The sequence below is a fragment of the Pristiophorus japonicus genome, chromosome 1 (genome assembly GCF_044704955.1).
Source record: "Pristiophorus japonicus isolate sPriJap1 chromosome 1, sPriJap1.hap1, whole genome shotgun sequence".
NCBI lineage: Eukaryota > Metazoa > Chordata > Chondrichthyes > Pristiophoridae > Pristiophorus > Pristiophorus japonicus.
This window is the reverse complement of record NC_091977.1, coordinates 136,967,998-136,993,279: the sequence shown is the minus strand read 5'-3', so window position 1 is coordinate 136,993,279 and position 25,282 is coordinate 136,967,998.

Below are 25,282 nucleotides of genomic sequence, written 5' to 3'. Positions count from 1 at the left end.
TCCCAGAGCTTTGCGTGTGGTAGGGGATATGAAACTTCTGTCAAATACCCAACATTGCACACACCTCCTTCATCATTTGTCTTGTAAAATAGGTTCCCCCCTGGTCAGAATCGATTTGGATAGGGACGCCCCAGCGTGGGATTACTTCCTCTGCCAATATTCGGGCCACCGCGATTGCCGTGCAGTTTCGCGTGGCGAACGCTTCCACCCACCGCGTAAACTGATCTATTATTATCAGACAGTATTTCTTGCCCCTTGAGGATGATAAAGGTCCCGTGAAGTCTATCTGTATACATTCCCACAGCCCCCTTGGTCGTAGTTGATGAGCCATTCTAACCTTAACGGCCTTTCCTGGGATGTGCTGGGCACACGTGACACATTGCTGACAGTACTTAGCTACATCCCGTCCCATTTCTGGCCACCACCAATCCCCAGTTATGTTTGTTATCATAACGTTCCGTCCGACATGACTGATGTCGTGGTGTAGTTCCATGAGCATTTGTCTAATACAAGCCGGGGCTATCAACTCCCCATCTTTCCTCCATACGAAGTCGTCACCCTGGCTCCCTCCTTTTGTGCCCCAATCTTTCTTTTCTTCATCACTTACATCAGCATGTAATCTCACAATGTCTATATCTTCCCTGGTAATCATACTACATACAACTTCTTCCTGCACTTCTAAGGATATACTTGCTTCCTGTGCCGCTTTATCTGCTGCTTCATTGCCCCGTTGGACATTGCTTACTGCTTTCTGGTGAGCCTTAACCTTGATCACTGCTGCCTCTGTGAGTTTACTGGCAGTGTCTAATGTTTGATAGCCTCCCTGCCTGAAGTGACGAACCCGCTCCTTGCCCAGGCAGTCATGTAGTCATGGACTGCCCCGAAGGCATAGCGGCTAACCGTATATATATTTGCCCACCAGCCTTCGGCCAATTGGAGGGCTTCAGTCAGGGCAGTGAGTTCAGCTACTTGGGCTGACAGTCCTCCGTCTAACCTTCCCTTTCAGACAGTGTTTAGCGCTTCGTCTACCACTGCCCATCCCGTATGCGGGGTCCGCTGAATATATTTCCGGGACCCATCCACGTACAGGATCAGCTCGGGGTTTTCAAGGGGAATCTCACTTATGTGTCCCAGTGAGTCCTCCCATTCCTGTGCCTGGCATTCATGAGGCTCACCCAAGGATAAGAGGCCCTCTGCCGGGTTCTCCCCCGTGTCGCATACAATTTTTACGGATCCAGCTAAGGGAATAATACTGCTTCCCATTTGGCCCGGCGGACGTTGGACATGGAGTGCAATTTCCCGGTGTTGAGCATTTCCACCAAGGTATGTTTGGCATGCAGTATAACCTCCCCTGTCATTACTACTGACTCACTAACTTTCACCGCCCATGTTGCGCAGTCCAAGGTTGCTACACATCTTGACAGACCTCCTGCCACGGGCGACTGTTGGGTGGAATAGTACGCTACTGGGCGGGCTTGGTCTCCATGCATTTGAGTAACTACTGCTCCGTAAAACCCGCTCTCGTTTTCACAATGAATGTGAAATGGTGCATTCATATTTGGCAGTCCTAGGCCTGGTGCTGACATCAGGGCTTCCTTTATCTGGCCGTATGCTGTTTCTTGTTCCAGGCCCCACTGCACACTTTCTAGAGCTGGTTTTCCTCCCTTAACTAGTCTCTGTATGGGTTCCGCGATTGCCGCGAAGTTGGCTATAAAGTTCCTACAGTAGTTAAAGAGTCCTAATACCTTACGCACTCCTCAGACCGTTTTCGGTCGGGGCATAATGCGAATTGCTTCCGTTCTGTCGTGGGACATTGTTTTTGTCCCCTGTGACAGTTGGTGTCCCAAGTACTGTACCTCCTTCAATCCGATCTGAGCTTTCTTGGGGTTTACCTTAAATCCCGCTTTCTTTAAGGCTTCTAGGGTTTCTATTAGAGCCCCCATATGTCCTCTCTCGTCCTCTGAGGCAATCAACAGATCGTCCACATATTGGAGGATGGTACTTCGGTAGAGGGCTAAATCTACGGTCTCCAAGGCTCGACTCATAGTTTGGTGAAATGTGGCCGGGCTGTTGTGAAAACCCTGGGGCACTCGTGTCCAAGTGTACTGCCTATCCCCGACCGTGAATGCGAATTTATCTTGGGACTCCTGGGCTAATGGTATGGACCAAAATCCATTAGCTATATCTAAGACCGTGAATTCTGGTTTCAGTCCATTAAATATGGTTGCTGGGCTTGCTACGATGGGGTGCTGGCGGGGAGTTACTTTATTTAATGCCGTATAGTCTATAGTCAATCGGTATGACCCATCTGGTTTCTTTACGGGCCAGGTTGGCGAGTTCGTAGTGCTTTCGGCTTCCCGAAGGACACCGCTCTGCAAGAGGTCCTGCACTATTTGTTTTACGGCCTCTCGGGCTTCAGGTTTAATGGGATATTGCTTATGAGGAGGATGTTCGGGCCCAGGAATGATCACTGGCTTGGTTTTTACCAGCCCACAATCCTGCTTTGATTGAGCCCACACTTGCGTGATTGTGCAAATTAGTCTGTTTCCTGTACGTCGTGATTTTGCGTCCTCCCTTATTTCTCCAAACTATTCTCTTATTCTGTAGGTCTATTATTGCCCCTAACTGTTCCAGGAGGTCGATACCCAATATGGTCCCTTCTGCATTTGGTCATACATAAAATTGTGCCAGGATCAGAATACTGGCTATCTCCAATAGAATTACTCACTCTGGTAGGCTTTGGTGGCCAATCCTCCCACGCCAGTTATATGGACTACATGTTTAGTTGTGGGTAAGGGAATATCTGTCATAGATACCGATGCTCCGGTATCCACTAACATACCACACTGCCAGCCTCCTAACAGTGCTGTTATGTGAATAAGCGGATCCTCTCCCTGCCCCACGGGGGCCGCTGGCCTTCAGTCTCTTCCAAGCCCCTCAGCGCTGTGATTAGCTGCTGTCAGTTCATCTCCTCTACTCTATGGCCTGACTGACTATTTATTTTCTCCTTGGGTGCCCAACATTTATCAGTGGCATGCCCCTTTTTCCCGCAATTGTCACATCGGACGGTTGGTATTTTGGGGCCCCTACAATCGGCGGCATAATGACCCGTCTTGCCACAGTTGTAGCATTCCCCTCGGCCTGCACTCTTACTACTCTTAGCTGTGGCCACTTCTTGTTTTATTCCCCCAGAGTTAATGTGGCATGCCCACTGGACAGCTTGGTCATAGGTGTCCGCGACTACCACCCCCATTTTTAAGATCTTTTGATGGTCGGCCGAAAGGCCGTCCTTAAACATTTCCACGAAGACTGGGTCATCTCTGTTCGGGGCCGCCTGTCCCGAGGATTCTTGGTATTCGACCCATAACCTCTCTTCATAGTCATTGGCGTTTTCTCCCTTTTTCTGGCGGGTCTGCATTATCAATCCCCAATTTGGAGTGGATGCTCCCATTAAGACCTGTACAGCCTGGACAAACCCTGTTCTGGCAGAGACCCGTTGTGCCCTTGTGGCACCCACGGCAGGTATCTATGTGCCGTCACTCTGAGGGGGTGCTAGCCCTGTCCACCAGTCCTTTGGACACTTAGCCCGAAATATTTGGTGGACATCTCGCTCATGCATATCGTGGGTCTCATACAATTCTTCTAGCTTTTGCCAAAATTCTACATTTCTCTTCTGTGGTTGTAGACTCCCCAAATTCTGATTCATCATTTGTTTTTCTGTGGGGGTGAAAGTGTAGTATTGATATCAGGGGTTCCCTCCCTGTAGGCCCTGGGTTACCCTAATAGGGGCTGCCCTTTCTGTATTTACTGAATTTGACCCTTCCATCTCTGTCTCCTCATCAAAGGGAGGAGCCGAGGCCACTACTGCGGCAACATAAGTCGGAGGGAGGTCATAGTCTGATCCCCCCCACTTGCCGGTTTGTTCATACCGCTCTCTCCATTTCTTATTCTCGGCTTCTGTCTCCTTACTTTTCTCTACTAATTGTTTGGTTTTACTTTGTAACACACATAACTGATATACTAAAAGTACTCCAGCTTTCTTTGCCTTTTTCTGTTTCTGTTTCTCCCACCAATTCTTTTGCTCCTTGGGGACAGCCGAGGGATTCCACCCATCTTTAATCATTTTATCTATTAAGCCCTTCTGGTCGTCTGCATAGAACCTACTAAGAGACCCTCCCGGCCCCCATTCAAGGTCTTCCCCCGACGCCATTATGTGGTCTGACCTTCCCTCGCTTCCTCTGCGAATGAGTCTCTTCATGTGGGCCTTCTTCTACTCCGTCACTTATTTATTGCGATAGGATTATCCCTCAACTCTCACACCAGTTCATGCGCATCGCACAGTCACTCACAGGTTTCCGCTGTCACTTTGTCCTCCCGGTGTTCCCTTCGACCTTAACCCTTGGCCATCACGTGGGGAATTTGCCCTCTTAATTCCGGCTCAAGTTAGGTGATTGAGATAGTTTGTGGCAATTGAAGTGACGGGGACATTCGTTTCTCTTACACACCACTTATCTTACTTATATTCTACTTTATTTCTACTCACTGTGTCTGTTATCAAACCTCTCCGAGTCTCACTTGTTCGTTGGATGTCCGGCAGCCTCACGCCTGCCGGTTTGATGTTCCAATTTCTGGGATGTCGAGAAATCTGACCTTATCCCCATACGTTCGAGTCTCGGTTAGGAGGGCTTGCTCGCAGCGCCAAAACTGTTAGGGGAAAACCCCGAGGTAGAAATAAATCTACTCCGAGACTACGTTAGAGAGTTTGAAAACACACACAGTTTATTAATACAAGGTACTAGGGGCATTGTACAGGCTACAACTCAACTTGTGTTTACAAAAAATGAGTATTGAAAGTCGTAAGCTGCAAAGGTCACATGTCACTGCTTCTGCATCTGTCATTGCCAAAAGAGTCTACGCAAGGAGTTCTTTTTTCGTCTTTGTCAAGCTTACTTCCTCATCTTCGGCCCGCGTCTGGTGTGATTGGTTTCTTTCTTGCTCAGCGTCTTGTGACCTTTTCGCAATTGCTTATCTCATTCTGTCATCGTACATTTGCTTCAGTCGGTGTGCATCTTTTTTACCTTTTCCTGTCGAGCGCCCGTGGAAACCAGAGGTCCTGTATTTCTAGTCCATTATTTTTTTTAATCTGTGGGCGTCAACACCACAAAGAACAGGCTTCAACATACTTGATATGATGTGGTTGTCAAGACAAATGTTGTATCTTTAATGCCCCAAACACTGGATGATGCTTGCAAGAAATTTTACAACCAGAAAGCCAATAATGTAAGGTAAAGATGGATAAAACAGAGATTTGGATTGGGAACCAATATATTGCAAGCTGCTTACAATATATTGTCTTGTTGCAGTCATGACATTAGTCAAGTATGCTGTGACAGTTTAAGTTAATATGCAAATTGTCCACAAATAATGCAGAATCTTACAGAACCTGGCCGTGCAGTTTTCCAGCCAATGCTTAGCTTTTACTTTAATATAAAACAAATTTCCAAAAGTTTGTGAAAATGTTTTAGTTGATTGAGTGCATTGGAATTGTCAGCTGTATGTGTAAATAATGTCTGCATTTAATCTTTCTTAGCTGCATCATTCTATAACTTTTGACCCTTCTGTGCCAGTCCTCAGCAATGTGCAATGCTTTTCTTTGTGTTCTAATTGCAATAGGTTCTAGCATCATTTTAGGTCAAGTATAGTGAAGTACTCAAGCAAATTCATCTGACACCTCTAACTTCACTATGATTGTCATCAGTGGCACTGACATATCTGACACACTTGTCTCATTTCTCACCTTGTCACTTTTCTCAAGTCTGATGCCTACTTCTAGATATTCTTTCAGCTTCTCTTGATACACAACTTCACTTCAATCTCCTGTGTGATAACCTCCCATGCCGGCTTTACAGTCTGACCATAATTGGTTTACCCATCTGCTTCATGCTGAGAATTTTACTGTGCTCACATACGTTAATCTGTAGATCTTGATTCATGAATCTTGTTTACACATTATGCAATGTCCCTTTATTACACACAGAAAGAGCACTCTCCACAACTGGAATGGTTCATAGCATATTATTTATAACACATAAGTGTCCATTTAGCTAGGTGGGCAGCATTCATGCAGATGCTTTCTGATTGGCTGCTTACTTGTGCATTTTTCTAATGCACCCTAATACAGCTGAGCTTCCACAAACGACAAATTGCAATCTGATGCATGTTTTCTGCAACTCTGCGACCTCTAAATGCATAATTCATCTCTCCTCTCCCTTTCTCTTTCCTCTGCATCCTTCTCAGCAGGCATCGTCCCCTGAAGAATAAATCTCAGAAGAAGAGCCTTCTTTTGAGGATGCACCATTGCTTCCAAGCACCAGCACAGAGGCTGGCACCATAGCTGGAATAGAGTGTGAGGTAATGGGGTCTGCACATGGTGATGCACCTAACACTAGTGCACAGGAGAAGATAGTGATGGCAAGAACAGCTGAGGAGACAGCTGGCTGAAAGGCTACTTCCCGAGGCCATTAATTCCCATAAAGACTAATACTGGCTCCTTTCTCCTACTCTGCAATAGCCCATTGACCCTTTATTCAATACTCACAACCTTAGAAACATAGAAAATAGGTGCAGGAGCAGGCCATTTGGCCCTTCGAGCCTGCACCACCATTTAATATGATCATGGCTGATCATGCAACTTCAGTACCCCATTCCCGTTTTCTCTCCATACCCCTTGATCCCCTTAGCCGTAAGGGCAGCATCTAACTCCTTCTTGAATATATCCAACGAACTGGACTCACAAATTTCTGTAGTAGAGAATTCCATAGGTTCACCACTCTCTGGCTGAAAAAGTTTCTCCTCATCTCGGTCCTATATGACTTACCTCTTATCCTTAAACTGTGACCCCCTGGTTCTGGACATCCCCAACATCGGGACCATTCTTCCTGCATCTAACCTGTCCAGTCCAATTCTAATTTTATATGTTTCTATGAAACCCCCTCTCATTCTTCTAAATTCCAGTGAGTATAAGCCGAGCCGATCCAGTCTTTCTACATATGTCAATCCAGCCATCTCGGGAATTAGTTTGGTGAACCTTCGCTACACTCCCTCAATAGCAAGCACGTCTTCCTCAGATTAGGAGACCAAAACTGCACACAATACTCAAGGTGTGGTCTCACCAAGGCCCTCTACAACTGCAGTAAGACCTCCCTGCTACTATACTCAAATCGTCGGTGAGTCGAGGAGAGGCGGGAGTCCAGGGTCAGAGGCCTATAAAAGGCCCGCGAGTGAGGAGCATCGGTGAGTCGAGGAGAAGCTGGAATCCGGGGTCGGAGGCCCATAAAAGGCCAGTGAGTGAGGAGCGTCGGTGAGTCGAGGAGAGGCAGGAGTCTGGGGTTGGAGGCCTATAAAAGGCCCGCGAGTGAGGAGCATCGGTGAGTCGAGGAGAAGCTGGAATCTGGGGTCGGAGGCCCATAAAAGGCCAGTGAGTGAGGAGCGTCGGTGAGTCGAGGAGAGGCGGGAGTCTGGGGTTGGAGGCCTATAAAAGGCCCGCAAGTGAGGAGTGTCGGTGAGTCGAGGAGAGGCGGGAGTCCAGCTGGTGCAGCTGCAGGGGCAGAAGATAAACAAAGAAGTAGAAAGAAATCGAAAGGTGAAGTCACAGTCAAGGGAGTAAGTGATTGGTTGGTGATTGGTGAGTAATTTCTCTTTTTCTTTTCCCTATCAGTAGGTAACCTTTATCATTCTTGTTGCAAAATTAAGTTAATTGAAGGGTTAAGTCATGGCAGGAGAGCTTGGACACGTGTCATGCTCCTCCTGTGCTATGTGGGAACTCAGGGACGCTTCCAGTGTCCCTGATGACTATATGTGTGGGAAGTGTACCCTGCTGCAGCTCCTGCCAGATCGCATTGCAGCACTGGAGCTGCGGGTAGATTGACTCTGGAGCATGCGCGATGCTGAGGATGCCGTAAATATCACGTTTAGTGAGTTGGTGTTACGGTAGGTAAAGGTTACACAGACAGATAGGGAATGGATGACCAACAGGAAGAGCAGTGGAAGGAAGGTAGTGCAGAGGTCCCCTGTGGTCATCCCCCTGCAAAACAGATACACCGCTTTGGGTACTGTTGCGGGGGGGATGACTCATCAGGGCAGGGCAGCAGCAACCAAGCCCATGGCACCATGGCTGGTTCTGCTGCACAGGAGGGCAGGAAAAAGAGTGCGAGAGCTATCGTGGTAGGGAATTCTATTGTAAGGAGAATAGATAGACGATTCTGCGTCTGCAATTGAGACTCCAGGATGGTATGTTGCCTCCCTGGTGCAAGGGTCAAGGATGTCTCGGAGCGGTTGCAGGATATTTTGAAGGGGGAGGGTGAACAGCCAGTTGTCGTAGTGCATATAGGTACCAACGATATAGATAAAAAATGGGATGAGGTCCTACAAGCTGAATTTAGGGAGCTAGGAGTTAAATTAAAAAGTAGGACCTCAAAGCTAGCAATCTCAGGATTGCTACCAGTGCCACGTGCTAGTCAGAGTAGGAATTGCAGGATAGCTCAGATGAATATGTGGCTTGGGGAGCAGTGCAGAAGAGAGGGATTCAAATTCCTGGGATATTGGAACCGGCTCTGGGGGAGGTGGGACCAGTACAAACCGAACAGTCTGCACCTGGGCTGGACTGGAACCAATGTCCTAGGGGAATGTTTGCTAGTGCTGTTGGGGAGGTGTTAAACTAATATGGCAGGGGGATGGGAACTTATGCAGGGAGAAAGAGGGAGTAGAATTGGGGCAGAAGCAAAAGATAGAAAGAAGAAAAGTAAAAGTGGAGGGCAAAGAAACCCAAGGTAAAAATCAAAAAGGGCCACATTGCAGCAAAATTCTAAAAGGGCAAAGAATGTTAAAAAGACAAGCCTGAAGGTTCTGTGCTTCAATACGAGGAGTATTTGTAATAAGGTGGACAAATTAACTGCACAGGCAGCAGTTAATGAATATGATATCATTGGCATCACAGACACATAGCTCCAGGGTGACCAAGGCTAGGAACGCAACATCCAGGGGTATTCAACATTCAGGAAGGATAGACAGAAAGGAAAAGGAGGTGGGGTAGCGTTGCTGGTTAAAGAGGAAATTAACGCAATAGTAAGGAAGGACATTAGCTTGGATGATGTGGAATCTGTATGGGTAGAGGTGCGGAATACCAAAGGGCAGAAAACGCTAGTGGGAGTTGTGTACAGACACCAAACAATGGTAGTGAGGTTGGGGACAGCATCAAACAAGAAATTAGGGATGCGTGCAATAAAGTTACAGCAGTTATCATGGGTGACTTTACCCATAATATGAGTAACCATAATATGGTAGAATTCTTTATGAAGAAGGAGAGGGGCACAGTTAATTCAGAGACTAGGGTCCTGAACTTTTAAGGAAAGGTAACTTCACTGGTATGAGGTGTAAATTGGCTAGAATAGACTGGCAAATTATACTTAAAGGGTTGACGGTGGATAGGCAATGGCAAACATTTAAAGATCACATGGATGAACTTCAACAATTGTACATCCCTGTCTGGAGTGAAACTAAAATGGGGAAGGTGGCTCAACCGTGGCTAACAATCGAAATTAGGAATAGTGTTAAAACCAAGGAAGAGGCATATAAATTGGCCAGAAAAAGCAGCAAACCTGAGGCCTGGAAGAAATTTAGAATTCAGCAGAGGAGGACAAACGGTTTAATTAGGAGGGGGAAAATAGAGTATGAGAGGAAGCTTGCAGGGAACATAAAAACTGACTGCAAAAGCTTTTATAGATATGTGAAGAGAAAAAGGTTAGTGAAAACAAATGTAGGTCTCTTGCAGTCAGATTCAAGTGAGTTTATAATGGGGAACAAAGAAATGGTAGACCAGTTGAACAAATACTTTGGTTTTGTCTTCACGAAGGAAGACACAAATAACCTTCCAGAAGTACTAGGGGACCGAGGGTCTAGTGAGAAGGAGGAACTGAAGGATATCCTTATTAGGCGGGAAATTGTGTTATGGAAATTGATGGGATTGAAGGCCGATAAATCACTGAAGCCTGATATCTGCATCCCAGAGTACTTAAGGAAGTGGCCCTCAAAATAGTGGATGCATTGGTGATCATTTTCCAACAGTCTACCAACACTGGATCAGTTCCTACGGACTGGAGGGTAGCCAATGTAACACCACTTTTTAAAAAAGGAGGGAGAGAGAAAACGGGTAATTATAGATCGGTTAGCCTGACATCAGTAGTGGGGAAAATGTTGAAATCAATTATTAAAGATGAAATAACAGCGCATTTGGAAAGCAGTGACAGGATCAGTCCAAGTCAGCATGGATTTATGAAAGGGAAATCATGCTTGACAAATCTTCTGTAATTTTTTGAGGATGTAACTAGTAGAATGGACAAGGGGGAACCAGTGGATGTGGTGTATTTGGACTCTCAAAAGGCATTTGACAAGGTTCCACACAAGAGATTGGTGTGCAAAATTAAAGCACATGATATTGGGGGTAATGTACTGACGTGGATAGAGAACTGGTTGACAGACAGGAAGCAGAGATTCGGGATGAATGGGTCCTTTTCAGAATGGCAGGCAGTGACTAGTGGGGTGCCGCTGGGCTCAGTGCTGGGACCTCAGCTATTGACAATATACATTAATGATTTGGATGAAGGAACTGAGTGTAACATTTCCAAATTTGCAGATGACACAAAACTGGGTGGCGGTGTGAGTTTTGAGGAGGATGCTAAGAGACTGCAGGGTGACTTGGACAGGTTAGATGAGTGGGCAAATGCATGGCAGATGCAGTATTACGGGGATAAAGTGAGGTTATCCACTTTGAGGGCAAAAACACGAAGGCAGAATATTATCTGAATGGCGGTAGATTAGGAAAAGGGGAGGTGCAGCGAGACCTGGGTGTCATGGTACATCAGTCATTGATAGTTGGCATGCAGGTACAGCAGGCAGTGAAGAAGGCAAATGGTATGTTGGCCTTCATAGCTAGGAGTTTTGAGTATAGGAGCAGGGAGGTCTTACTGCAGTTGTACAGGGCCTTGGTGAGGCCTCACCTGGAATATTGTGTTCAATTTCTGAGGAAGGACATTCTTGCTATTGAGGGAGTGCAGCGACGGTTCACCAGACTGATTCCCGGGATGGCTGGACTGACATATGAGGAGAGACTGGATCGACTGGGCCTTTATTCACTGGAGTTTAGAAGGATGAGAGGGGATATAAAACATATAAAATTCTGACGGGACTGGACAAGTTAGATGCAGGAAGAATGTTCCCGATGTTGGGGAAGTCTGGAACCAGGGGACATAGTCTAAGGATCAGGGGTAAGCCATTTAGGACTGAGATGAGGCGAAACTTCTTCACTCAGAGAATTGTTAACCTATGGAATTCCCTACCACAGAGAATTGTTGATGCCATTTCATTGGATATATTCAAGAGGGAGTTAGATATGGCCCTTACAGCTAAAGGGATCAAGGGGTATGGAGAGAAAGCAGGAAAGGGGTACTGAGGTGAATGATCAGCCATGATCTTATTGAATGGTGGTGCAGGCTCGAAGGGCCGAATGGCCTACTCCTGCACCTATTTTCTATGTTTTTTCTATGTTTCCTCTCGCGATGAAGGCCAGCATGCCATTTGCTTTCTTTACTGCCTGCTGTACCTGCATCCTTACCTTTAGTGACTGATGTACCATGACACCCAGGTCTCTTTGCACCTTCCCTTTTGCTAATCTGTCATCATTCAGATAATAATCTGCCTTCCTGTTTTTGCCACCAAAGTGGATAACCTCACAATAATCCACATTATACTGCATCTGCCATGCATTTGCCCACTCACCTAACCTGTCCAAGTCACCCTGCAGGCTCACACCACCACCCAGCTTAGTGTCATCTGCAAACTTGGAGATATTACATTCAATTCCTTCGTCTAAATCAATATTGTATATTGTAAATAGCTGGGGTCCCAGCACTGAACCCTGCGGCACCCCACTAGTCACTGCCTGCCATTCTGAAAAGGACCCGTTTATTCCCACTCTTTGCTTCCTATCTACCAACTAGTTCTCTATCCATGTCAGTATATTACCCCAATACCATGCCACACACACACACACACACACACACTTTTTTTTTACCACAGCTGTTCTTACTTCTCTCCAATTTCCCCATCCTTTTTCCATCACTGCTTTTTCCTGTGGCAAAATCCTGCACTTCTTGTTTTTTTTTGTGGCCTTTGTTAACTCTCTCCGTTATCAACCAAACAGCTTCATTCCCCACTATTCCTGCTTGTGCTGTCTGTTGCATGAGACATTAAACTGAGACCAGTTCAGCTGGATGTAAAAAATCCTGTGGACCAATTCAAAGAAAAATAGGGAGTTCTCCCAGTGCCGTCGATCAACACCACCAAAAACTGATGAATATGGTCTTCATCACATTTACTGATTGTTTTGCCGATCTACATAACACTAACTGCATTTGAAATATAGCTAATTGGCTGTGAAGCACTTATGGATGTCCTCAGAATGTGATAAGATGCTATAGAAATGCAAGTTCTTTCTTTCCTTCCGCCTTTTTCTTTCTTTCTAATATTCTCTTTCAGTTGGTCCCTGTGCTCAGCCGTTTTTTCTTTTGAGTTTGATAGCAACCATGTATCATGAATAAAACAGAAAATGCTGGAAATACACAGCTGGTCTTTCAGGATCTAAAATCAGAAAAGACTGGTCTACATTCTGAGCAGCAATCCCTTATCAGAACTCATATTTTTTGCCTTCTATGAGCCGGCCCGGTTCTCCAATTCCACTGTCCTTCAGCTCCGTGATTAACAAACAATGTTTACAACTGTATCCATTTCTGAACTCTTCGGGGGGCACGAACGGGGTGTAAATGACTTTGTGACCGGGCACGGCGCTACTAACGATTCCCACTAATCGTTAGGAGTCTAGCGGCGGCACTATGGCGTTGTGCACCGATCTCCTGCGCCCGGAGATCGTGGCGTCATTGCCATGTGCAGCGCCCCGTTAGCAACTCAGACCCTAATTTGAATTCACCCCCCGAAGCTGCGCCGGGCGATAACAGTGATAGTTTCTGGGGACGAATACCGGGTAGCTGGCCGCTACTGGGGCAAAGTTTAAAGGGGAGGTGGTCGGATGCTGAGGGAAAAAAAGTGACTTTTTGCTGTCGCTCGGTCGAGGTTTGTTGGTAGGTTCAGTGCCGCGATCGCTTGAGTGCCGGGCTGATCGCGTGGCATCCCTGCTCCGCGATGGTCCAGGTAGTTGCCTTCTTCTTTGGCAGAGTATGTAGCTTCTGCATTTGGTGAAAAGTCTTGCGCCTCCCAAGTGTTATCACCCCCAAACGGGACAATAGCCAATTTCTAAGCCAAGAAATGTAAACATGATCCAGCCCATATAAAGCATTGCTCTCATTTCATTTTCCATTTCATTGTGCATTTGAGACCCTGTTTTAAATGTGTTTCATAATATATGAGGTGATGTAATTGAGATGTTTATGCTGATTAAAGGAGTTGATAGGGTAAATAGACATAAACTATTTCCTTTAGTGGGGAATCCTGAACAAACGGACATAATCTTAAAATTAGTGCCAGGCTGTTCAAGGGTGATGTCAGAAAGTACATCTTCACACAAAGGGAGTGGAAATCTGGAATTCTCTCTTCAGGTGGCTGTTGAGACTAGGTCAATTGAAAATTTCAAAACTGAGATTGCTAAATTATTGTTAGGCAAAGGTATTAAGAGCTGGATTTTCGACTCTGATGTTTTTGTGGCTGTAATGTGTGTATGCCTGAGTTTACCTACCACCAGGGGGAGCGACCGTCAGAGGTCATTGGGCCACAGACACACACGTGCAGCCCTTATATATAAAGAAAGCCTCTATGTTTGATCCTCACTTTGAGAGCTAATAAAGTAGTCAGGTTGCTTCTGATTGAGTTCACGGTACTAAGCCTATTGAGTTATTGCATACGCAACATTTGGTGAAGAGACACAGTACAAACTTTCACACAGAAAAAAAATGAGCACTGTTGGAATCCTGGAGTGATTCGTGGAGGGAGAAGACTGGGAGGATTTTACAGATCGCTTCTACCAGTACTTTGTGGCCAACAAGATGGATGAAGACGCTGACGCAGTTAGGCGCAGGGCGATTTTCCTCACGGTTTGTGGTCCAAGAATCTATGGCCTCATAAAGAATCTGCTCTCCAACGGAAAAGACCAAGAGAAATTGTGTGCTCTGATTTGGGACCATCTCAAACCTAAAGAAGGCATCATTAACTTGAGATATCGCTTTTACAAGCATGTTCGTTCTGAGGGCCAGGACGTGGCAGAATTTGTTGCCGACCTGAGATGTCTCGCTGGGCCGTGTAAGTTTGGAACCGCGTTGGAAGACATGCTGCACGACATCTTTGTAATAGGCATAAACCACGAGGTGATCCTACAGAAGCTGCTGGCTGCGGAGATGCTGGATCTGAGCAGGGCCATCAAGATCGCCCAGGTTTGCCTGACCACGGTCGATAGTACAAAGCAGATATCCTCGTAGAGTCGGAACTCCACGGCAAGTACTGTGCACCAGAGTGTGTCATCGGTTGGCAGACCTGCACCTGGCAGGGCCTACCCGACTGTGTTTGCGAAACCTGTAGCTGCTCGAAGTCCGCCATTGGGCACAAATCCAATTTCACCCTGTTGGCGTTGTGGGGGCAATCATCGGCCTCAACAGTGCCATTTCAGACAGTATATTTGTAGAGGCTGTGCGAAAATGGAGCACCTTCAGCAGATGTGTTCGCAGCTCAACAAGCGTGCTGCGACATACCACATGGATGATGATGACCGATACAGAGCGGATCGGCAATGCAACCAAGGTACCCGAGGAGGAAGTGTATAGTGTACATTCATTCCTGACAAAGAGCCAACCAATAATGATTGAAGTAAAACTGAATGGCGTGCCAGTATCTATGGAACTAGACATAGGTGCGAGTCAGTCAATTATGAGCCAGAGGACTTTCGAAAAGCTGTGGGACACCAAGGCCGTGAAACCCAAGCTGAGTCCAGTAAATGCAAAATTGCGAACCTACACCAAAGAGCTCATACCAATGATTGGCAGTGCAGCAGTCAAGGTGTCGTACGATGGGATGGTTCATGATCTATCGCTGTGGATCATTCCAGGCAATGGTCCAATGCTGTTCGGCAGGAGTTGGCTCGAAAAAATAAAGTGGAACTGGAATGATATTAAAGCTTTGTCATCGGTGGATGACGCTTCGTGTGCTGAAGTGCTGAGCAAATTTCCCTCGTTGTTTGAATCGGGCATCGGCAACTTCACAGGAGCCAAGGTGCAGATCCACCTGGACTCGGATGCAAGACCTGTCCATCACAAAGCCCGGGCGGTCCTGTACATGATGAGGGAGAAGGTCAAAATCGAACTGGACAGACTCTAACGTGAAGGGGTCATTTCACCGGTCGAATTTAATGAATGATCTAGTCCCATTTTTCCTGTGTTGAAGAGTGATGACACAGTCAGGATTTGTGGAGACTACAAGGTTACGATCAACCAAATTTCGAAACAGGATCAGTACCCGTAACCAAAGGCTGATGACCTGTTTGCAACACTAGCTGGGGGAAAGTCGTTCACCAAATTGGATCTGACGTCGGCCTATATGACACAGGAGCTTGTCGAATCTTCGAAGAAACTTACGTGCATCAATACGCATAAAGGGCTGTTCATTTACAACAGGTGTCCTTTCGGAATTTGCTCAGCTGCAGCCATATTTCAGAGAAACATGGAGCATTTACTGAAGTCCGTCCCTAGAACTGTGGTGTTCCAAGATGACATTTTGGTCACAGGTCGTGACACTGCCGAACATCTGCACAACCTGGAAGAGGTTCTACATCGTCTGGACAAAGTGAGGCTCAACTGAAACGTTCAAAGTACATCTTTATGGCACTGGAAGTCGAATTCCTGGGAAGGAAGATTGCTGCAAAGGGCATCAGGTCTATGGATTCGAAAACAGAGGCCATCAAAAATGCACCCAGACCCCAGAATGTGACGAAGCTGCATTCGTTCCTTAGTCTTCTCAACTACTTTGGTAATTTCTAACCTAAATTGAGCACATTATTAGAGCCACTGCACATGCTGCTCAGAAAAGGTGACAACTGGTTTGGGATGTAGCTTAAGACAGGGCCTTCGAGAAGGCTAGAAATTTGCTTTGTTCCAACAAATTGCTGGTACATTATGACCCGTGCAAGCGTTTCGTATTGGCTGTGATAGAAACATAGAAACATAGAAAATAGGTGCAGGAGTAGGCCATTCGGCCCTTCTAGCCTGCACCGCCATTCAATGAGTTCATGGCTGAACATGCAACTTCAGTACCCCATTCCTGCTTTCTTGCCATACCCCTTGATCCCCCTAGTAGTAAGGAATTCATCCAACTCCTTTTTGAATATATTTAGTGAATTGGCCTCAACAACTTTCTGTGGTAGAGAATTCCACAGGTTCACCACTCTCTGGGTGAAGAAGTTTCTCCTCATCTCGGTCCTAAATGGCTTGCCCCTTATCCTTAGACTGTGACCCCTGGTTCTGGACTTCCCCAACATTGTGAACATTCTTCCTGCATCTAACCTGTCTAAACCCATCAGAATTTTAAACGTTTCTATAAGGTCCCCTCTCATTATTCTGAACTCCAGTGAATACAAGCCCAGTTAATCCAGTCTTTCTTGATAGGTCAGTCCCGCCATCCCGGGAATCAGTCTGGTGAACCTTCGCTGCACTCCCTCAATAACAAGAATGTCCTTCCTCAGGTTAGGAGACCAAAACTGTACACAATACTCCAGGTGTGGCCTCACCAAGGCCCTGTACAACTGTAGCAACACCTCCCTGCCCCTGTACTCAAATCCCCTCGCTATGAAGGCCAACATGCCATTTGCTTTCTTAACCGCCTGCTGTACCTGCATGCCAACCTTCAATGACTGATGTACCATGACACCCAGGTCTCGTTGCACCTCCCCTTTTCCTAATCTGTCACCATTCAGATAATAGTCTTTCTCTCTGTTTTTACCACCAAAGTGGACAACCTCACATTTATCCACATTATACTTTATCTGCCATGCATTTGCCCACTCACCTAACCTATCCAAGTCGCTCTGCAGCCTCATAGCATCCTCCTCGCAGCTCACACTGCCACTTAACTTAGTGTCATCCGCAAATTTGGAGATACTACATTTAATCCCCTCGTCTAAATCATTAATATACAGTGTAAACAGCTGGGGACCCAGCACAGAACCTTGCGGTACCCCACTACTCACCGCCTGCCGTTCTGAAAAGTACCCATTTACTCCTACTCTTTGCTTCCTGTCTGACAACCATTTCTCAATCCATGTCAGCACACTACCCCCAATCCCATGTGCTTTAACTTTGCACATTAATCTCTTGTGTGGAACCTTGTCAAAAGCCTTCTGAAAGTCCAAATATACCACATCAAATGGTTCTCCCTTGTCCACTCTACTGGAAACATCCTCAAAAAATTCCAGAAGATTTGTCAAGCATGATTTCCCTTTCACAAATCCATGCTGACTTGGACCTATCTTATCACCTCTTTCCAAATGCGCTGCTATGACATCCTTAATAATTGATTCCATCATCTTACCCACTACCATGCTTCATCACATGGGGTTGGTTGCATGCTCCAACAATCCAATGAGTCGGGCAAACTACAACCCATTGTGTACGCATCAAGAAGCATGTCGAAAGCGGAAAGAGCCTACGGCATGGTAGAGAAAGAAGCTTTCGCCTGCGTATATGGGGTTAAAAAAATGCACCAGTTTGGGCTTCGTTTCGAGCTTGAAACCGATAACAAGCCTCTCATACCTTTGTTTTCAGAGCATAGAGATATCAATACTAATGCATCGTCCTGCATCCAGAGGTGGGCACTGACATTATCTGCCTATGATTATGTCATTCGCCATAGACCTGGCACTGAGAGTTGTGTCGATGCATTGAGCCATTTACCGTTGCCCACTGCGGAGGTGGAAACGCCACAGCCCGCAGACCGATTGTTGGTCATGGATGCCTTTGAGAGTGAAGGGTCGCCTGTCATTGCTCAACAAGTTAGGACCTGGACCAGTCAGGATCCAATCTTATCGGTTGTATAACATTGTGTTCTTAGTGGTGATTGGTCGGCCATTCCCAGGGAAGTGTGTGATGAGACCAAACTTTACAACCGTCGCAAAGATGAACTATCCATTCAATTTGATTGGTTGCTATGGAGTAATCGTATTGTTATGCCCAAGAAAGGCAGGAAGAGATTTGTATGGGATTTACACAATACCCATCCTGGTATTGTGATGATGAAGGCCATTGCCAGGTCTCACGTTTGGTGGCCTGGCATTGACTCTGATTTGAAGTCATGTGTACATCAGTGCAACATTTGCATGTAGTTAAGCAATGCACCAGTGGAATCTCCACTAAGTCTGTGGTCATGGCCATCCAAACCATGGTCGAGGATCCACATCAACTATGCAGTCCTTTCCTGGGCACTAAATGTTGCGTATGCAATAACTCAATAGGCTTAGTACCGTGAACTCAATCAAGTGTGACCTGACTCTACTTTATTAGCTCTCAAAGTGAGGATTAAACATGGAGGCGTTCTTTATATATAAGGGCTGCACGTGTGTGTCTGTGGCCCAATGACCTCCGATGGCAGGTAAACCCATTCATTACAGTAGCGATAAAGGCGGCGGGACGGAAAAGTTAGCGCCCGGGAATGGTTTGCTCCTCAGTAGGTAAGTTTGGCAGCTGGGCCCTGAGTCAGGGGGTGCAGTGCTAAGGGAGGCATTGTACACATCTCTTGGCACTAGGATGGGAAACTCCTGAGCTAAAGAGCTGGCCCGGGAGCACTCCGAGAGACACCTGGGAGGGGGAGAAGAAATCGAAAAAAAGACGCACAAAATCATTGCCAAAACATTTCCCATGCCACCACAACACAAATCGCAAAAAAAATTTAAAAGAAAAAACAATCACACTTACCTTCGGAGTCTATTACTTACCTCTTCGTCGACAGGATGGTTGGGCCGCCCTGATTTCCCAGGCAATCGGTGCGAGGTGCGCTTTGGGGTGGACGGGTCGGGCAGAAGTTCAATTCGTGCTGGTGTCGCAACCAGGGGCGTTGCACACTGGCACAGCTCTTCCGGACAGTGCTGCTCCGCGCTGCCGCAAAACTGGATCCGAGGATCGCTGCAGGGCGCTGGAGGGTGACTGCCCAGCCAAAACACCACACCGTCGCCATTGCCGCCGCTCGGGGGCAAAAAACAGACTGGAGAAGACCTGAAAATCCAACCCTAAAGGTTATGGAATCAAGGCAGGTATATGTAGTTAAGATGCAGATTAATCATGATCTAATTAAATGGCGGAACAGGCTTGAGGGGCTGAATGGTCTTCTCCTGTTCCTGTGAACCTCTTCCCTTTCAGCCCCCCTCCCTTCTATGGTCCAGACCACGTTGCCAGTGCAATAAGGGCTGCATCAGGTAAAAGCATTGATAAGAATGGTTATTTAATTTCTATGATTAATTCTCAGTTGTGTTCCATAAATTATTCTTAATTTGTGTCAGCCGTGCCTCAATGGGTAGCACTCTCACCTCTGAGTGAGAAGGTTGTAGGTTCAAGTCCCAATCCAGCGACTAGAACACAAAAATATAATAGGCTAACACTAGAGTGCAGTACTATAGGAGTGCTGCACTGTCAGAGCTGCCGTCTTTCAGAAGAGACGTTAAACCAAGATCCCGTCTGCTTCTCAGGTAGATGTAAAAGATCCCATGGCACTATTTCGAAGAAGAGCAGGGCAGTTATCCCCAGTGTCCTGGCCAATATTTATCGCTCAATATACATAACAAAAACAGATTATCTGGTCATTATCTAAATTGCTGTTTGTGGGAGCTTGCTGTGCCCAATTTGGCTGCCTATTTCCTACATCATCATCATCATAGGCAGTCCCTCGAAATCGAGGAAGACTTGCTTCCACTCTAAAAGTGAGTTCTTAGGTGACTGAACAATCCAATACGGGAATTACAGTATCTGTCACAGGTGGGACAGATAGTCGTTGGAGGAAAGGGTGGGTGGGACTGGTTTGCCACACGCTCCTTCCGCTGCCTGCGCTTGTTTTCTGCATGCTCTCGCTGAAGAGACCCGAGGTGCTCAGCGCCCTCCCGATGCACTTCCTCCACTTAGGGCGGTCTTTGGCCAGCGACTCCTAGGTGTCGGTGGGGTTGTTGCATTTTATCAAGGAGGTTTTGAGGGTGTCCTTGAAACATTTTCTCTGCCCACCTTGGGCTCGCTTGCCGTGTAGGTGTTCCGAGTGGAGTGTTTGCTTTGGGAGTCTTGTGTCAGGCATGCCAACAATGTGGCCCGCCCAACTGGTCGAGTGTGGTCAGAGCTTCGATGCTAGGGATGTTGGCCTGATCGAGGACGCTAACGTTGGCGCATCTGTCCTCTCGGGGGATTTGCAAGATCTTGCGGTGACATCGTTGGTGGTATTTCTCCAGCAATTTGAGGTGTCTACTGTATATGGTCCACGTCTCTGAGCCATACAGGAGGGCGGTTATCACTACAGCCCTGTAGACCATGAGCTTGGTGGAAGATTTGAGAGCCTGATCTTAGAACACTCTTTTCCTCAGGTGACTGAAGGCTGCACTGGCTCACTGGAGACGGTGTTGAACCTCGTCATCGATGTCTGCCCTTGCTGATAATAGGCTCTCGAGGTATGGAAAGTGGTCCACGTTGTCCAGGGCTGCGCCATGGATCTTGATGACTGGGGGGCAGTGCTGTGTGGTGGGGTCAGGTTGGTGGAGAACCTTTGTCTTACGGATGTTTAGTGCAAGTCCCATGCTTTTGGACAATGGCTACACTTCAAAAAAATACTTTATTGACTATAAAGCACTTTGGGACATCTGGTGGTCATGAAAAGGCATTATATAAATTCAAGTCTTGCTTTTCTTTTAGATAATGCACAAGAGAGTAGATTGTTTGTCGTAATTTAGTTTAATATAAAGTGCATAAACCTCAGATCTTCTAAGATCAATTGAAATTATATAAAATGTCAACCTGAGGAGAATGTAACATGGAATATTTTGGCTTCCTCCTGTATCCCCCATCAACAAGAGTTGGTGCATTCACAACTTGAACTCAGATAAACTCAGAACATTATTGTAGGTTTATTCAGTGTAACTCTTAGGGCTAGAAAGAACTCTTGCTGGAAGAATTCCTCTGTGAGTTCTGAAATGGTAAACAGGTCTATAAAGAATGGATTAGTGATTTTGCTGCAAAGGAAATCTACTCCCTCATCTGAAACAAAACTCAGGTGCTTTACAGGTAGAAAGAGAATAAAGGAGCAGTAAACAGAATAAAGGAGGCTTCTAAAAGCAAGAAGACGATAGTCAAAATGATGAGATTTCAGAACTCGGAAAAGGTGAAATAGTTTTCAGAAAGGGTTGCAAAGGACCAGAACAAAATCAATGAACAATGGCTGTCGGGGTATAACCAGGCATAGAATTTATATGTACTCATGGACAATTTTTAATTACCTAGGGCACTTCTTCCCAGATCTCCTACTCCCAAAGCTGAAATGTTGCTGAAGGCATGAATTCTCACAATAGCTTTGCAAGATCAGAATTCAAAATCCCACAAAACTGTTGTGAGATTTACTGTTCAGCATCAATATTTCTTCCTCAAAATAGTAAGAGGCAGGGGGAAGAGTGCTCTAGGCACAGGGAAGGTAATGAACTGGAAGCCCGCCTGAATAAAGCATCATTAGCCTTTTTTATACAATGGTGAGCTGCTGGTTGACTAATGTGACATAGGTCATCTGAGGCAACCTGGAAAGTTCCAGTGGCAAAATAAATTCAAGGCAGTGGTCACTTTCGCTGCTACAGATAATGCTCTATTCCTCTTGGACTTGGGATGCAAGTCTTCAGCTAAAAGTTGTCAACTGAACTTAAGGAAAGGTAACTTCGACGGTATGAGGCGTGAATTGGCTAGAATAGTCTGACAAATGATACTTAAAGGGTTGACTGGAATTCTTTGAGGATATAGCGAGTATGGTGGTTAGAGGTGTACCGATGGATGTGGTGTATTTAGATTTCCAAAAGGCATTCGATAAGGTGCCACACAAAAGGTTACTGCAGAAGATAAAGGTACACGGAGTCAGAGGAAATGTATTAGCATGGATTGAGAATTGGCTGGCGAACAGAAAGCAGAGAGTCGGGATAAATGGGTCCTTTTCGGGTTGGAAATCGGTGGTTAGTGGTGTACCACAGGGATCGGTGCTGGGACCACAACTGTTTACAATATACATAGATGACCTGGAAGAGGGTACAGAGTGTAGTGTAACAAAATTTGCAGATGACACAAAAATTAGTGGGAAAGCAGGTTATGTAGAGGACACAGAGAGGCTGCAAAGAGATTTAGATAGGTTAAGCGAATGGGCGAAGGTTTGGCAGATGGAATACAATGTCGGAAAGTGTGAGGTCATCCACCTTGGGGAAAAAAAACAGTAAAAGGGAATATTATTTGAATGGGAAGAAATTACAACATGCTGCGGTGCAGAAGACCTTGGGGATCCTTGTGCATGAATCCCAAAAAGTTAGTTTGCAGGTGCAGCAGGTAATCAGGAAGGTGAATGGAATGTTGGCCTTCATTGTGAGAGGGATGGAGTACAAAAGCAGGGAGGTCCTTCTGCAACTATATATGGTATTGGTGAGGCCGCACCTGGAGTACTGCGTGCAGTTTTGGTCACCTTACTTAAGGAAGGATATATTAGCTTTGGAGGGGGTACAGAGACGATTCACTAGGCTGATTCCGGAGATGAGGGGGTTACCTTATGATGATAGATTGAGTAGACTGGGTCTTTACTCGTTGGAGTTCAGAAGGATGAAGGATGATCTTATAGAAACATTTAAAATAATGAAAGGGATAGACAAGATAGAGGCAGAGAGGTTGTTTCCACTGGTCGGGGAGACTAGAACTAGGGGGCACAGCCTCAAAATACGGGGGAACCAAATTAAGAAGGAATTTCTTCTCCCAGAGGGTTGTGAATCTGTGGAATTCTCTGCCCAAGGAAGCAGTTGAGGCTAGTTCATTGAATGTATTCAACTCACAGATAGATAGATTTTTAACCAATAAAGGAATTAAGGGTTATGGGGAGAGGGCGGGTAAGTGGAGCTGAGTCCACGGCCAGATCAGCCATGATCTTGTTGAATGGTGGAGCAGGCTCGAGGGGCTAGATGACCTTCTCCTGTTTCTAATTCTTATGTTCTTATGTTCTTATGTTGACGGTGGATAAGCAATGGCAAACATTTAAAGATCACATGGATGAACTTCAGCAATTGTACATCCCTGTCTGGAGTAAAAATAAAATGGGGAAGGTTGCTCAACCATAGCTAACAAGGGAAATTAAGGATAGTGTTAAAGCCAAGGAAGAGGCATATAATTTGGATAGAAAAAGCAACAAACCTCAGGACTGGGAGAAATTTAGAATTCAACAGAAGAAGATTAAGGGTTTAATTAAAAGAGGGAAAATAGAGTATGAGAGGAAGCTTGCAGGGAACATAAAAACTGACTGCAAAAGCTTCTATAAATATGTGAAGAGAAAAAGATTAGTGAAGACAAATGTAGGTCCCTTGCAGTCAGATTCAGGTGAATTTATAATGGGGAACAAAGAAATGGCAGACCAATTGAACAAATACTTCGGTTTTGTCTTCACGAAGGAAGACAAAAATAACCTTCCGAATGTACTAGGGGACAGTGGGTCTGGTGAGAAGGAGGAACTGAAGGATATCCTTATTAGGCGGGAAATTGTGTTGGGAAATTGATGGGATTGAAGGCCGATAAATCCCCAGGGCCTGAGAGTCTGCATCCTAGAGTACTTAAGGAAGTGACCCTAGAAATAGTCTATCAACTCTGGATCAGTTCCTATGGACTTGAGGGTAGCTAATGTAACACCACTTTTTAAAAAAGGAGGGAAAGAAAACTTGTAATTATAGACCGGTTAGCCTGACATCAGTAGTGGGGAAAATGTTGGAATCAATCATTAAGGATGAAATTGCAGCGCATTTGGAAAGCACTCACAGGATCGGTCCATGTCTGCATGGATTTATGAAAGGGAAATCTTGTTTGACGAATCTTCTGGAATTTTTTCAGGATGTAACTAGCAGAGTGGACAAGGGAGAACCAGTGAATGTGGTGTATTTGGAATTTCAAAAGGCCTTTGACAAGGTCCCGCACAAGAGATTGGTGTGCAAAATCAAAGGGCATGGTATTGGGGGTAATGTACTGACGTGGATAGAGAACTGGTTGGCAGACAGGAAGCAGAGAGTTGGGATAAACGGGTCCTTTTCAGAATGGCAGGCAGTGACTAGTGGAGTGCTGCAGGGCTCAGTGCTGGGACCCCAGCTCTTTACAATATACATTAACGAAAAAGATGAAGGAATTGAGCGTAATATCTCAAGTTTGCGGATGACACTAAACTGGGTGGTGGTTTGAGCTGTGAGGAGGACTCTACGAGGCCGCAGGGTGACTTGGACAGGTTAGGTGAGTGGGCAAATGCATGGTAGATGCAGTATAATGTGGATAAATGTGAGGTTATACATTTTGGGGGCAAAAACACGAAGGCAGAATATTATCTGAATGGCGGCAGATTAGGAAAAGGGGAGGTGCAACGAGACCTGGGTGTCATGGTTCATCAGTCACTGAAAGTGGGCATGCAGGTACAGCAGGCGGTGAAGAAGGCAAATGGCATGTTTGCCTTCATAGCTAGGGGATTTGAGTATAGGAGCAGGGAGGTCTTACTGCAATTGTACAGGGCCTTAGTGAGACCTCACCTGGAATATTGTGTTCAGTTTTGGTCTCCTAATCTGAGGAAGGACGTTCTTGCTATTGAGGGAGTGCAGCAAAGGTTCACCAGACTGATTCCAGAGATGGCTGGACTGTCATATGAGGACAGATTGGATCAACTGGGCCTTTATTCACTGGAGTTTAGAAGGATGAGAGGGGATCTCATAGAAACGTATAAGATTCTGATGGGACTGGACAGGTTAGATGCAGGAAGAATGTTCCCCATGTTGGGGAAGTCCAGAACCAAGGGACATAGTCTTAGGATAAGGGGTCGGCCATTTAGTACTGAGATGAGGAGAAACATCTTCACTCAGAGAGTTGTTAACCTATGGAATTCCCAACCGCAGAGAGTTGTTGATGCCAGTTCATTGGATATGTTGAAGAGGGAGTTAGATATGGCCCTTACGGCTAAG